We start from the raw sequence: 12,073 nt of genomic DNA on the forward strand, positions 1-12,073 counted from the left end.
AGAAGGCTTGGAAAACAAAGAACACATGCAGGCCTATGGACACCGACTACACAAAATGGCCCCTGGCCACATGGCATGGATAACAAAGACAAATGGTGGCCTATGACAAACACACTCACTGGCCAGACAAAGAAGGCATGGTAACACTGAAGAAAACACTATCATTAATTCAGCAATGCTATAAAACAAAATTAACTGAGTTACAAAACAATACACATCCTCCCAAGACTTCAAATATTACACCACCTATTCACTTTTTGCAGAAAAAAACATGCAAATACCCAAATAAAACCCACATTTTTAAATTAATCCAATGCTATCCCTGCCCCAATTAATGTATTAAACAACATATACCACAGAAACAATTGTTTCATGCACCCATGACTTGTATTGGGCCTACTGGCTGGATGGCCCATTGACAAACTAGACCACATAGTAAAATAAATGAAAATATTGCAAAAGTATTAACAAACATGAAGCAAATTTACTGAATTTTGCAACATTTTTCCTTTATGAAAGATTGAAATTACAAGCAGAGGAAAAAAATTTGGCCACTACTGAGACGGCTGGCCACCGACCACAATAGATTAAAAAAAAAAGTACAAATAAATACTGATGCATACCCTCTATCGCACAAACAACATCCTTATATGATATCACAATAACAAGTCCTTAAATCCAATGATATAAATGCAGCAGACAACGACAGTAATCTTTCCAGCTCCGAATCCAAATGAAAAGTAACCAGGAGATGGACAGAGAACTTGGAGGAGCCTGATGGTCATAAACAGGAAGTTGGAATCTCTGGGGCACTTTTCTACATGACAAAAAAAGTAGAATACAAAAAAAGGCTTCTCACACTAAAACACAACTTGAACGGTCCATTGGAATAGAATATCAACTCAAAAATGTATTTTGAAGGAGATTTAGCTGCTTCTTCAGAAAATATTCTGCTCGAGATGCAGCCGCGGTTGCATGCCCTCGCCAGCATCACAAAAAAGAATTTGACTGAACCCACACTAGCCGGCCACAAGTTTGCACATGCTCACTAGCAGCCTGGAAGTCTTGTGATGCTTGCCAGCATGCACCAAAACAAGGCTTGTGTGCACCTACAGAAAAAAATTCTGCCACACGCCGTATGGCAGAATTTTGTGGGATCTTCGTGCTACACTCAGAGCACGGAGTTCCCATATTCTGCAAACTCAGTGAGCAGAATTAATTTTTCAGCCCAACCTTAGTTTAGAGAGGTGACTATACATGAATCACATTTTGCTGTTTGGTGTACACTAATATTGTGATAATTAGCGCTTCAAAGCCTCTTCAAGTGTAGTAGGTGCTAAATAAATGCAATTACAATTACAAAACTAATAAATACATTAAAAAATAGATACTGAAGATTCCTTTAGGACAGACACTTAGGTGTATGGGGCCTACCCTGGACAGGACACTGCTTCTCTCACAGTTATTGAGGTACAGGCACATGCATCAAGTGAGTAAGAAATCGCAAAACGTGCGAATCGCAAAAATAGAGCATTTGGGATCGCAAATAACAGTGTCCCAATGCATTATCCTTATTTTTGCGAAAAACAGTAATTTTTCGCAAAAATAAGGAATTGTGGAAAAAGGTACGGGCCGCTGACCTTTCTCGGAGTTGCCCGGCGTTAACCGCCTCTATACCCAATCAAGTTACCAAACAAAGAGGCAGGCGCTGGAGACTGGAAGGCAGGAAACAGAAGTTTATTCCGACGGAGCAGAACACGTCAAATCAGACAACAGGGTATCTTCTCGAGGTGCTCTAACCGCATCTCTGTGGCCTGGCCTCTAATACACAAGTTTATTGTTTTATTGCATAAAACACATCTCTGTCAACACTTTGATGTACGGAAAGACATCCTCGGAATCCCCGCTTCAGGCCCGTTGATTATCGCGCAGCTGGACATTCCGCCGATTCACGGAATGTATGGGATTGATCGGGTCTCATAGGGTGGGGGCTTTGATCAACTCGTGAATCCTTTGATGGGGGATGCTTCCTACTGTACGGGGGGGGGGGCAATAAACAGCATCCGCAGGGCCAGGTGGCGGCCTGGGAACAAGTGAGACAAACGGGTACAGAGGAAAGGGGGTTTTATCAAAGGACCCGGGATCATGAAAGGAATGAAGGGAGGTGTCGCGCTAGGAACAGGATGGGGTTCCGAGGCAGAGCTGCGCTGAAGAAGGGTTTATGACCCAAGGCATGTGAGAGCGGGGGCTGTCAGCGTGCGGGGGATGCTTGCGAGGTCAAGAGAGAGAGAGAGAGATGCGCTGGCTATTTGTGATGGGCAGAGAGGCCATGGTACTCAAAATGGCTGCCGCTTACGCGCACGAATGGGCTCGAAAAGGGGGCAAGATGGCGCCGATAATGTTGACGTTGCAGCCTAACTTTTAACAGTCCTCGCTTTTCAACATATCTAGCCAGCTTGTCTACTCTGTGTCGATCCTCATCAAATTCCTAACCTCGGCATCATATAATGCTCCCATGCGTTCATTTCCAAGGTCCACAGTCTTAGGGCGAATACAACTCATACATAATGAACACAGAGGCGGCAGGCATTGAATTCCCAAGCATAGTCCACATATCACAACTACGGGAATCAGGATAATAGAAAACAGTCTCCAGCCCCAGTTCTTAACAGTACTCCAGAACCATCCACCAAGCGACCATTCTTCCTGCTCCTGGTGGACTTCTGAGGAGAGTCTGTGGAGGTGTTCAATGGCCTTGTACACTGAAGGTGAGTTGTCCGGTATATATGTACAGCAGCTGGACCCAATATTGCGGCATGCTCCACCACGGTCCGCAAGAACCACATCTAGAACAAGGCGGTTCTGGAGAGCCACCAGGCGGACCGCTTGAAGCTCGGCGGTGTTGTTAGCAAGGATACCAGCTGTGATGTTCATTGTTGTCTCGACTGCTTGAGTCAGATGTCGGATGGCACGGCTGTTTGCCATCGGACCCCAGAGCGGAACAAGTCCCTTCATAGCATCGAAGAACTGTGCTCCTGTTGAGTCGGCTTGTTCAATGTCCTTGGCTCGCTTTTGTCTATGGTGATTTGCTGGGGCCACATAGGTTGGAGGAAAAACGAAGGAGATGAAACAAGTGCCCCCCCAGCCTTTGGGGAGCCAGGTGTAAGCTTTTGTGCCGCAAACAAAGTACATGTTTGGAGAGGATACAAAGGAAGGTGGGTCAGTAGAGTCCAAAGTCCTGGTGAAGCGGCAAGCACTGCTGCCTACCAGCTGTGACCCGAGCCCTTCTATGCACATATGGCCTGTGACGTTGATGACAGATAGAGCCACAGTCAAAGTGGCAGCTGTTCGCTTCCGTAGGTAGGAGAAAGTGGGTCTGGTTGGATTGTTGAACACCTGCATTTCAACTCGTTCTTTAGCAGGGATGTCCATGTGGATAGAATCGTTGGAGGTCTGCGGGCAGAAGTGTGTCTTTGTTTTATTTCGCCAGACCTCATGGTAGAAATGTGGTTTTGCTGGAGGTGGCATTGTCCTTATAGCTCTCCTGCAGGAGAATCAGCCAAGCAAGGCAGGAGCCGTGAATTGAAAAGGGTGAAGGGATAAAAGGTATCGAATGTCCAGTGGCGTGGGGTAGCAACCCACAGATCCAGCAGTTGGTGGCATTGGTGGCGAGATTGTGCTGGTGCAGTAGCTGTACAAAGGAGTTGTTCCAGAACTCCTTTCGTCTTTCTCTGAGTTGAGGAGAGAGCGAGATCAGATAATGTTCCTTCATGGTGGTACGCTGGGCAGTGGTTAGCAATATCTGATGAGCAGATGTGCTTTCCTCCAGGATCCAAAAGCAAGTCATGAGGAAGAGGCAAACGAGGGAGACAATGAAGAATGCGATTGTCTTTGATTTGTGCATATTGTCAGTCTTTGGGTTTCTGTAGTGGGTATTTCCAGTTGCTTCCATCATCTTCTTATTTGGCGCTTCCATCATCTTCTTATCTGGCGCTTCCATCACTTTCAAGGTGCTCGGTAGTGGGCAGAACCACAGACTTCGTTTAGCTTCTCTCCGGGTGACCCTTGGTGGTGTTTAGGTCACCGTTCTGAGATTTTAACTTAGTCCGTGGTCTACTTAGCCGAAGCTTCCCTCCTTTCGACGCAGGAAATACCCTTCTCTGGATGGCACAGTGGGATCAGAGAATTTTGCGAGTTCAAGTGCCTCGGTATCGGGATAGCAGTTTAGAGATGGTCGATCCTTGTTCAGGAGCTCTTCCTGGTTGTCGATGCTTTCTGTTGTGGCCAGGGTCGAGGAGACCTTCTTGCAGTTGTGTGCGTGCAGCCAGTGCCGTTTCCCCTCCACTCGAAGAGCTGTCCGTGTGGTGATCAGTACTTGCCAGGGGCCCGTCCACCGGGGTTCCAAACTCTTCGCTCGTTGAAAGTTCCGGACTAGTACATAGTCCCCCAGTTGGATGTCGTGGCCCGGACCCCTGGAAGCATCGGGGATGGCCTGTTGCACCTGCTGATGAATGACAGACAGAGTTTCAGTCAATTTATACAGATAATCAGACATTAGGACGACCGGGACGTCATGAATGGAAGTTGGTCTCGGTGCAGACCAGACGCTCATGGGTCGACCGAAAACAACCTCATAAGGTGTCAAGTGATGTTTGGTGGGGGTGGAACGCATCGATAGCAATGCCAGTGGGAGGGCGTCTGGCCATTTCAGACCCGTGGTAGCCACTATCTTGGCCAGCTTAAGCTTTAGTGTGGCATTGTGTCGCTCAACAAGTCCAGCAGACTGGGGGTGGAAGACTGCGTGGAACTTCTACTTGATACCCAGCCCCTTTAAGATGAGCTGGATGACTTCGGCTACGAAGTGGGGGCCATTGTCGCTTCATAAAATTCGACAAAGGCCGTAGCGAGGGAAAAATTCCTTTAACAGTACTTTTGCAGTGGCCATAGCAGTGTTGTCACGGGTTGGGTATGCTTCCACCCATTTGCTAAATGCGCATACCACAACAAGTACATATTTCAGGCCTTGGCATCGGTCTAGCTAGCTGGATGTAGTCCATCTGCAGGACTTCAAACGGGTGATTGGGGACCCCAAACCCTCCCCGGGGTACTACAGTTCCTTTCCCGGGGTTATGCTGCAGGCATATCAAGCATTGTTGGACCAGACGTTTGGCGGAGTCTGTTATTTTGTCGTTGTGCCAAACTCTGGAGACAAGTTCAATCATGGGGGCTGATCCTATGTGAGCAGAGGAGTGTGCCATAGTCAGTATGGGAATCAGGTAGGAGTTAGGTAGCAACCACTTGTTCGTGTCTTTGGTCCGCCAGCAGCCTTCATCGTCTTTCAATCCCACCCGCGCCCATTCAGTCAATTCGTGTTGCGTGCTAGCCATTTGAATGTCTCTAATAGTGTCCCTAGCGTCGGTCCATTTCTCTGCTTGTGACCTGGTCACGTACATATGTGTTGTCGTCCTATTTTCAGCTGTCGTTCGAGCAGTGAGGTCGGCTAGTGCATTTCCCTGTCCAATAATATCTGTCACTTTCTTGTGTGCCTGGCATTTGATGACCACAAGTCTTTTGGGGAGAAGGACAGCTTCGATCAAGGCGGAGACTAGATCTCCATTTAGGATGGGAGTGCCGTGTGAGGTCAAGAATCCCCTTTCCTTCCAAAGGAGCCCAAAATGGTGAACCACCCCGAAGGCATACTGGCTGTCGGTATATATGTTCGCTGTGGTTCCTGCTGCTAGGATGCATGCTCGTGTCAGGGCAATCAGTTCCGCTGCCTGTGCAGATCGCTGGGTGATGCGGGCTGTCTCGACTACAGTTCGGGCTGTGGTGACTGCATAGGCAGCAGAAGTGGTGCCATCGGGGAGTTTGATGCAAGAGCCGTCCACCCACAGCTCTCTGTCAGGGTCAGGAAAAGCCGTGTCTCTGAGGTCAACTCTACTTCTAGTCTGTTCGTCCGTGAGGGTCACACAGTCGTGTACAGGGGGCACATTGGGATCGTTCTCTGGCAGGGGTAACAGAGTCGCTGGGTTCAGTGTGGTGCATCTTTTCAGGGTGATGTGGGGTGCGAGCAAAGTCAGTTCGTATCCAGTCAGTCATGCACTCGTCAGGTGTTGCGTCTTGGTTTGGTTTAGGAGGGTGTCAACTGCATGGGGTACTAATACCGTGAGGGAATTCGAGAGCACGATCCCCTCACTCTGTCGGATAGAGATAGCAGCAGCAGCTACAGCTCGAAGGCAGGCAGGTAAGGCTCTGGCTACGGGGTCAAGAGTGGCAGAGAAGTAAGCGCACGGTCGTTGTTTTGGGCCAATGGACTGGGTCAGGACAGATAAAGCACACCCCTCCCTTTCGTGAGTGTAGAGGGAGAAGGGCTTGGTATAATCAGGGGTACCTAGGACAGGGGCTGAGCAGAGGGCATCACGCAGCTCTATGAAAGAGGATTGGCATTCGGGGGTCCAAGGGAGTGGGAAGGGGACATCTTTAGCTAGCAGAGAAAGCAGCGGTTTTACAATGAGGCTGAAGTTTGGTAACCACTGTCGGCAGAAAGAGGTGAGACCTAGTAGGGAGCGGACCTGTTTCTGAGTCTTGGGGACAGGGGTTTCAAGAATGGTTTGGATCCGGTCGGGAGTGAGCTTCCTTCCGTCTTGGGACAAAAGGTGGCCTAAGTAAGTGACCTGGGGTTGGCAGAATTGCAACTTCTTCTTGGAGACCTTGTGGCCATTTTCCGCAAGGAAGTGCAGGAGTTGAATGGTGGCTGTGACTGCTAATGGAGTGGTGTCGGCTGCCAAAAGGATGTCATCGACGTATTGGATCAGTACCACTCCATCGGGTAACTGGACCTGATCCCGTTGCCTCTTGAGGGCCTGGCTGTAGATGCTAGGGCTCTCTGTGTAGCCCTGGGGTGCTCGGCAGAACCTATATGAGCGGGCTTTTAGGGTGAAGCCGAAGAGATATCGGCTGTCTGGGTGGATGGGGATAGAGAAAAATGCGTTTTTGAGGTCGATAACAGTGAAGGTGGTGGCAGTAGAAGGAATCAAAGTCAGGATAGTGGTGATGTCTGAGACTACGGGGTACTGGGGCACAACCACTTTGTTGATCTCTCGGAGGTCGATGATGAAGCGGTATGCTTTCTCATCTCCCTCTCCTTGTTTCTTGATGATGGGTAAGATAGGGCTGTTACAAACGTTGCTAACTACTTCCTCTACCACTCCTGCGTCTATCAGGGACTGAATAATTTTTACCAATGCCTTCTCGCCCTCGGGCGGTATCCGATATTGTGGAAGTTTTGGGAGTATTGCGTCCGGTCGAACAGTGATGTGCACTGGGTCAATCATCACGCGTCATACGTCCGAATCTGTCTTGGCCCACAGATACGGAGGCAGAGTGTCAAGCAGGGACATGTCAGCGTCATTGATAGAAAAAATGCGTCGGGAAGGGCAATGTCTGAGCAGAATGGGGTTGTCATACAGGAAAACTCGAACTCCGTCTTGGGAACATCTAATAGTCGCACGGAAGTGCTTCAGTAAGTCAAGTCCCATAATGGCATCAGGGGTATTGGCAGAAAGCAAAAACGTCGTGTCAGTGAGGTTGTTCTCTAAGTCGAAGGAAATTGGAGTGGACAAAGGGTTAGTGGAGGGCGTTCCATCGAAACCTATCGATGTCACAAGTGAGCCAGACAAGGGTGCCCTTGGAATCGGTCGTTTAGATAACGCACTACGTGTTGCGCCAGTGTCTACCAGAAATGGAGACTTGGTACCCAGGACCGTAGCGGTGACATAAGGACCTTGCTGGTCAACATTGAGCTCGACTGGATCCCTCCCTTGCCCTTGGCAGTCCTATGCGAAGTTGTGGGCATCATCACAGTCAGACTGCTGGTACTGATTTTGTCTGGGTCGGTCGAATGTATTCGGTCTGTTTGGTCTATCGTTAGTCGTGTTATTTGTGGGCCCTTGTTGCTTTCCTCTATTTCTCGGCCCACCTGCTACGTCCTTGGGATCCCTATTTCTGTTCATCTCTAACAGGACCGGGCACTGGGATTTCCAATGGCCGAATCCTTTACAGAAAGCACACTGGTCCTCGTTAATGTCTGTACGTCCAATGCGGGATGTCGGGTTGCGGTCTTTAGGAAGCACGTTCCTAGGGGCATTTGTCTGGTAGTTTCCTTTGTATTGCTCTCGTCCTATAGTCACCCCTTGCAGTTGTGCAATCATCACCCTCTCTTTTAAGTCCTTCTTCTTTTTCTCTGTTGCTCTATCATTTTCATTTTTCTGGTGTTTGTAATATTGGGCCATCTGAAGGATAGCCGCAGGTTTGGAGGCTGCCCAACTACTCTCACTGGCATGTAGTTTCTGGGAGACTTCCGGTGACAAACCCTTAACATAATTCTGGACAAACAAGTGGTGTCCGGTTGCAGTGGTCAGGTCCTGGCCGCTGTAATCGGAGAACACCGTTTCAAACCGGGAGAAGTAGTCCGATACATCTTCCTGGGGTTTCTGTCGACAAGCCGTTACTATCGACCAGTCCACTTTCTTTTCTGGAATCCGGGTTTTCAATTTCTGTACGATTTTATCTGGGCGGTCTAAAATGGATTTCAAAGGTTTCTGTCCAGGCTCTCGTTGTTTATCTATGCCATCGAGTTGTGACCAGGTATGTCCGAACAGCTCAAGGTGGTCAACTTTCCGGATTTGCTTCCACACATCAGCTGGTAGACATAACCCGAAAAACAAGTCGATGTCAGCCAGGGTCATGATTGTTGAACCTAGGGCTGTACCTAATTCGGTATAGAAAGCAGTGGGGTTTTTACGTAAATCGGGCAGAGATTTCCGAAACGTCAGAATATCTTGCCGATCCCATGGCTGGTAGACCCAGTTGTACACAACCCCCCCTTTTGCATCCTGGTGGTTGACGTCATCGTGTGTTCCTAGACCTCGTGGGGGAACCCAGTAAGGGGCAGCCTCTCTTATTGGCATCATGGCGCTAGCTCGCTCAGTTTGGGGTTCGGTCGCTACAGGTGTCGTGGGTTTAGCTTCCGATTCCTGTTCAGTGAGGTGGCGGAGAACCTCAAGCGTACGCGTAAGGAGGTCCGTCAGATCACACTCGCCCTCATCCCCGATATCGACCTTCCTATACAGAGTCGTTAGGCTCCCAGGACCTTTGTCTCGATATCGGTCCTCGTGCGCATTCAAGATATGATAACACAGCCGTACGGCAAAATGTCGTCTGTGGCTCCCTGCATATGAATTGAACATATCCGTGATGTACTCTTCACTTTCCTTTCTTTCTACCAATGTCCTCACTACCTTGTCAATCCCTGCTCGCTCATCCTTGCTTAATCTGTTTGTTCTTGCGGAATCAGCCTTCCGGGTCTCAGGGTCATCTAACGTTGCCGCTTGTGCTGTATCTAATACAAGGGGTTCGGCCGGCACAGAGGCCATGGGGGCCGAAGCTCTGGTATTACTCTCATCTGTGCTTGGGGGTGGTGGGTGCTGTGCTAAGGGTTGGGAAGGGGCATATGGATGGGGCATGTAGATGATCGGAGGACCTAACAAAAGATCATCGCTGGCTCGCTGTTTCAGTGGTAGTTCAGGATAAAGTGTAGAGGGCGTTCTGACCGGACACTGGCTTGATGTTTCTACCTCTAGTTTCTGTTTGGCTTCCTCTTTTTCCTTAATCTCTTCTTCTAGTTTCTTAGCAGCTAGGTGGGCTGTCTTTCGCAGCTCTTTTCCCAACCTACTCTCATTTCTCTTTTTACGCTGTTCGGTTTCTTTGCGCCACCTGCCGAGACTATCAAGCATAGTGGGCGTTGTCTTGTGTTTCCCAAGGGCTGTTTCTAGCGCGCTTATTTTATCCTCATCGAAGGATCCTATCAGTGGCCACTGACTTTCTCGATCCGTTTTCGTATATTTATGCCACAGCTTGCTATAAGCTATAGCGATCAATCCATGCTTCGTGAACATGTCCTTATTAGGGGTGCCTTCCGGTGGAGCCGGATGGTTCATCTCTAATAAGCGGTCCGGGCTAAACAGGCTACCAATCAGTGGGGAGAAGACAGGCATGACGGATTACAATGGGGACAAAAGTCTGCACTACCTATCTTATCACTGCGTGCAAAGACTAGACAGAATATTTCTATTCTTCGTTGTTTGCAGGCGGTGAATACCTCAAAAGAACCAATATCGAACAGTCAATGTTCGGTCAGTCAAACAATCAATGGGGAGAATAAGTAGGCACGACGGGTTACAACGGGGACAAAAGTCTGCGTTACCTACCCTTTCACTACCTGCAAAGAGAGAACCTGTTCTTCCCTGTTTGCAGACAGAGAATCTCCAGAAAACAATCCGCGAACAGTAGTTCGGGCCAAACAATCAATCAGTGGGGGAGGAAGATAGGCACGACGGATTACAACGGGGACAAAAGTCTGCGTTACCTATCCTTCACTGCTTGCAAAGGGAGAGCCTGTTGTTTCTCCGTTTGCAGACAGCGAATCTCCAAACAAATCAACAAAAGAGTAATACTAGTATTTTCCAAACAATCAAACAATCATTTCGCAATTCGTCGTGTTTACACGACCTTACCCGACCCCATGGACAGTTTCTTGTCTTCTGAATCCAGTGCCCGATTGTCCTCTATTCTTCGTGATCCTCGCGGCACTCCTGATGGTTCCCAGTCAGGACCGTAGATCACTCGAGAGAGGTCTGTTCGGAACCAGTGAAGTTCGGATGATCGGCTGTCAGACGAGGGTCTATCGGACAGGAGCTCTCCCGATCGTTGCAGTCGTTCACTCTGTCGTCAGGACCTCTCCCACTGGATCCATGAGTCGCTGATGGGCCCCACGTTTGGGACGCCAATTGTGGAAAAAGGTACGGGCCGCTGACCTTTTTCGGAGTTGCCCGGCGTTAACCGCCTCTATACCCACTCAAGTTACCAAACAAAGAGGCAGGCGCTGGAGACTGGAAGGCAGGAAACAGAAGTTTATTCCGACGGAGCAGAACACGTCAAATCAGACAACAGGGTATCTTCCCGAGGTGCTCTAACCGCATCTCTGTGGCCTGGCCTCTTATACACAAGTTTATTGTTTTATTGCATAAAACACATCTCTGTCAACACTTTGATGTACGGAAAGACATCCTCGGAATCCCCGCTTCAGGCCCGTACCCACACACATTTACAGTTGAAATCCCCACCCCGGTCACAGCAGGTGATGATTATCGTGCAGCTGGACATTCCGCCGATTCACGGAATGTATGGGATTGATCGGGTCTCATAGGGTGGGGGCTTTGATCAACTCGTGAATCCTTTGATGGGGGATGCTTCCTACTGTACAGGAGGGGGGCAATAAACAGCATCCGCAGGGCCAGGTGGCGGCCTGGGAACGAGTGAGACAAACGGGTACAGAGGAAAGGGGGTTTTATCAAAGGACCCGGGATCATGAAAGGAATGAAGGGAGGTGTCGCGCTGGGAACAGGATGGGGTTCCGAGGCAGAGCTGCGCTGAAGAGGGGTTTATGACCCAAGGCATGTGAGAGCGGGGGCTGTCAGCGTGCGGGGGATGCTTGCGAGGTCAAGATAGAGATAGAGAGATGCGCTGGCTATTTGTGATGGGCAGAGAGGCCATGGTACTCAAAATGGCTGCCGCTTACGCGCACGAATGGGCTCGAAAAGGGGGCAAGATGGCGCCGATAATGTTGACGTTGCAGCCTAACTTTTAACAGAATCGCTAATTAAATCTGCGAAACACTTGCGATTCCTTAATTGCAATTCTGAAATACAGAATCGCAAATAAGGAATCGCAATTGAAATGCATGAAAAATCGCAAATAGCGATTTCCATGGAAATTGCAAAATTGCTATCGCAATTTAAGAAGGGACACAACCAGGTTGTAATCATGAGTGCAAATGTGAAACGGCTGAAAAGCAACAGAAAATGATTTAAACACACCCACAATGAGGTCCTAGAAGTCAAAATGGCAGGGCTGTACCTGATGGAGAGGAGGATGAGGCTGCAAGCTGCTCGACAGAGAGGGAGGGGAATCAATGAGCGCATCTTCAGAGTCCGCATAACTTTGTTAGGACAGC

Source organism: Lissotriton vulgaris, chromosome 9 (genome assembly GCF_964263255.1).
Source record: "Lissotriton vulgaris chromosome 9, aLisVul1.2, whole genome shotgun sequence".
In the NCBI taxonomy this organism is placed as follows: domain Eukaryota; kingdom Metazoa; phylum Chordata; class Amphibia; order Caudata; family Salamandridae; genus Lissotriton; species Lissotriton vulgaris.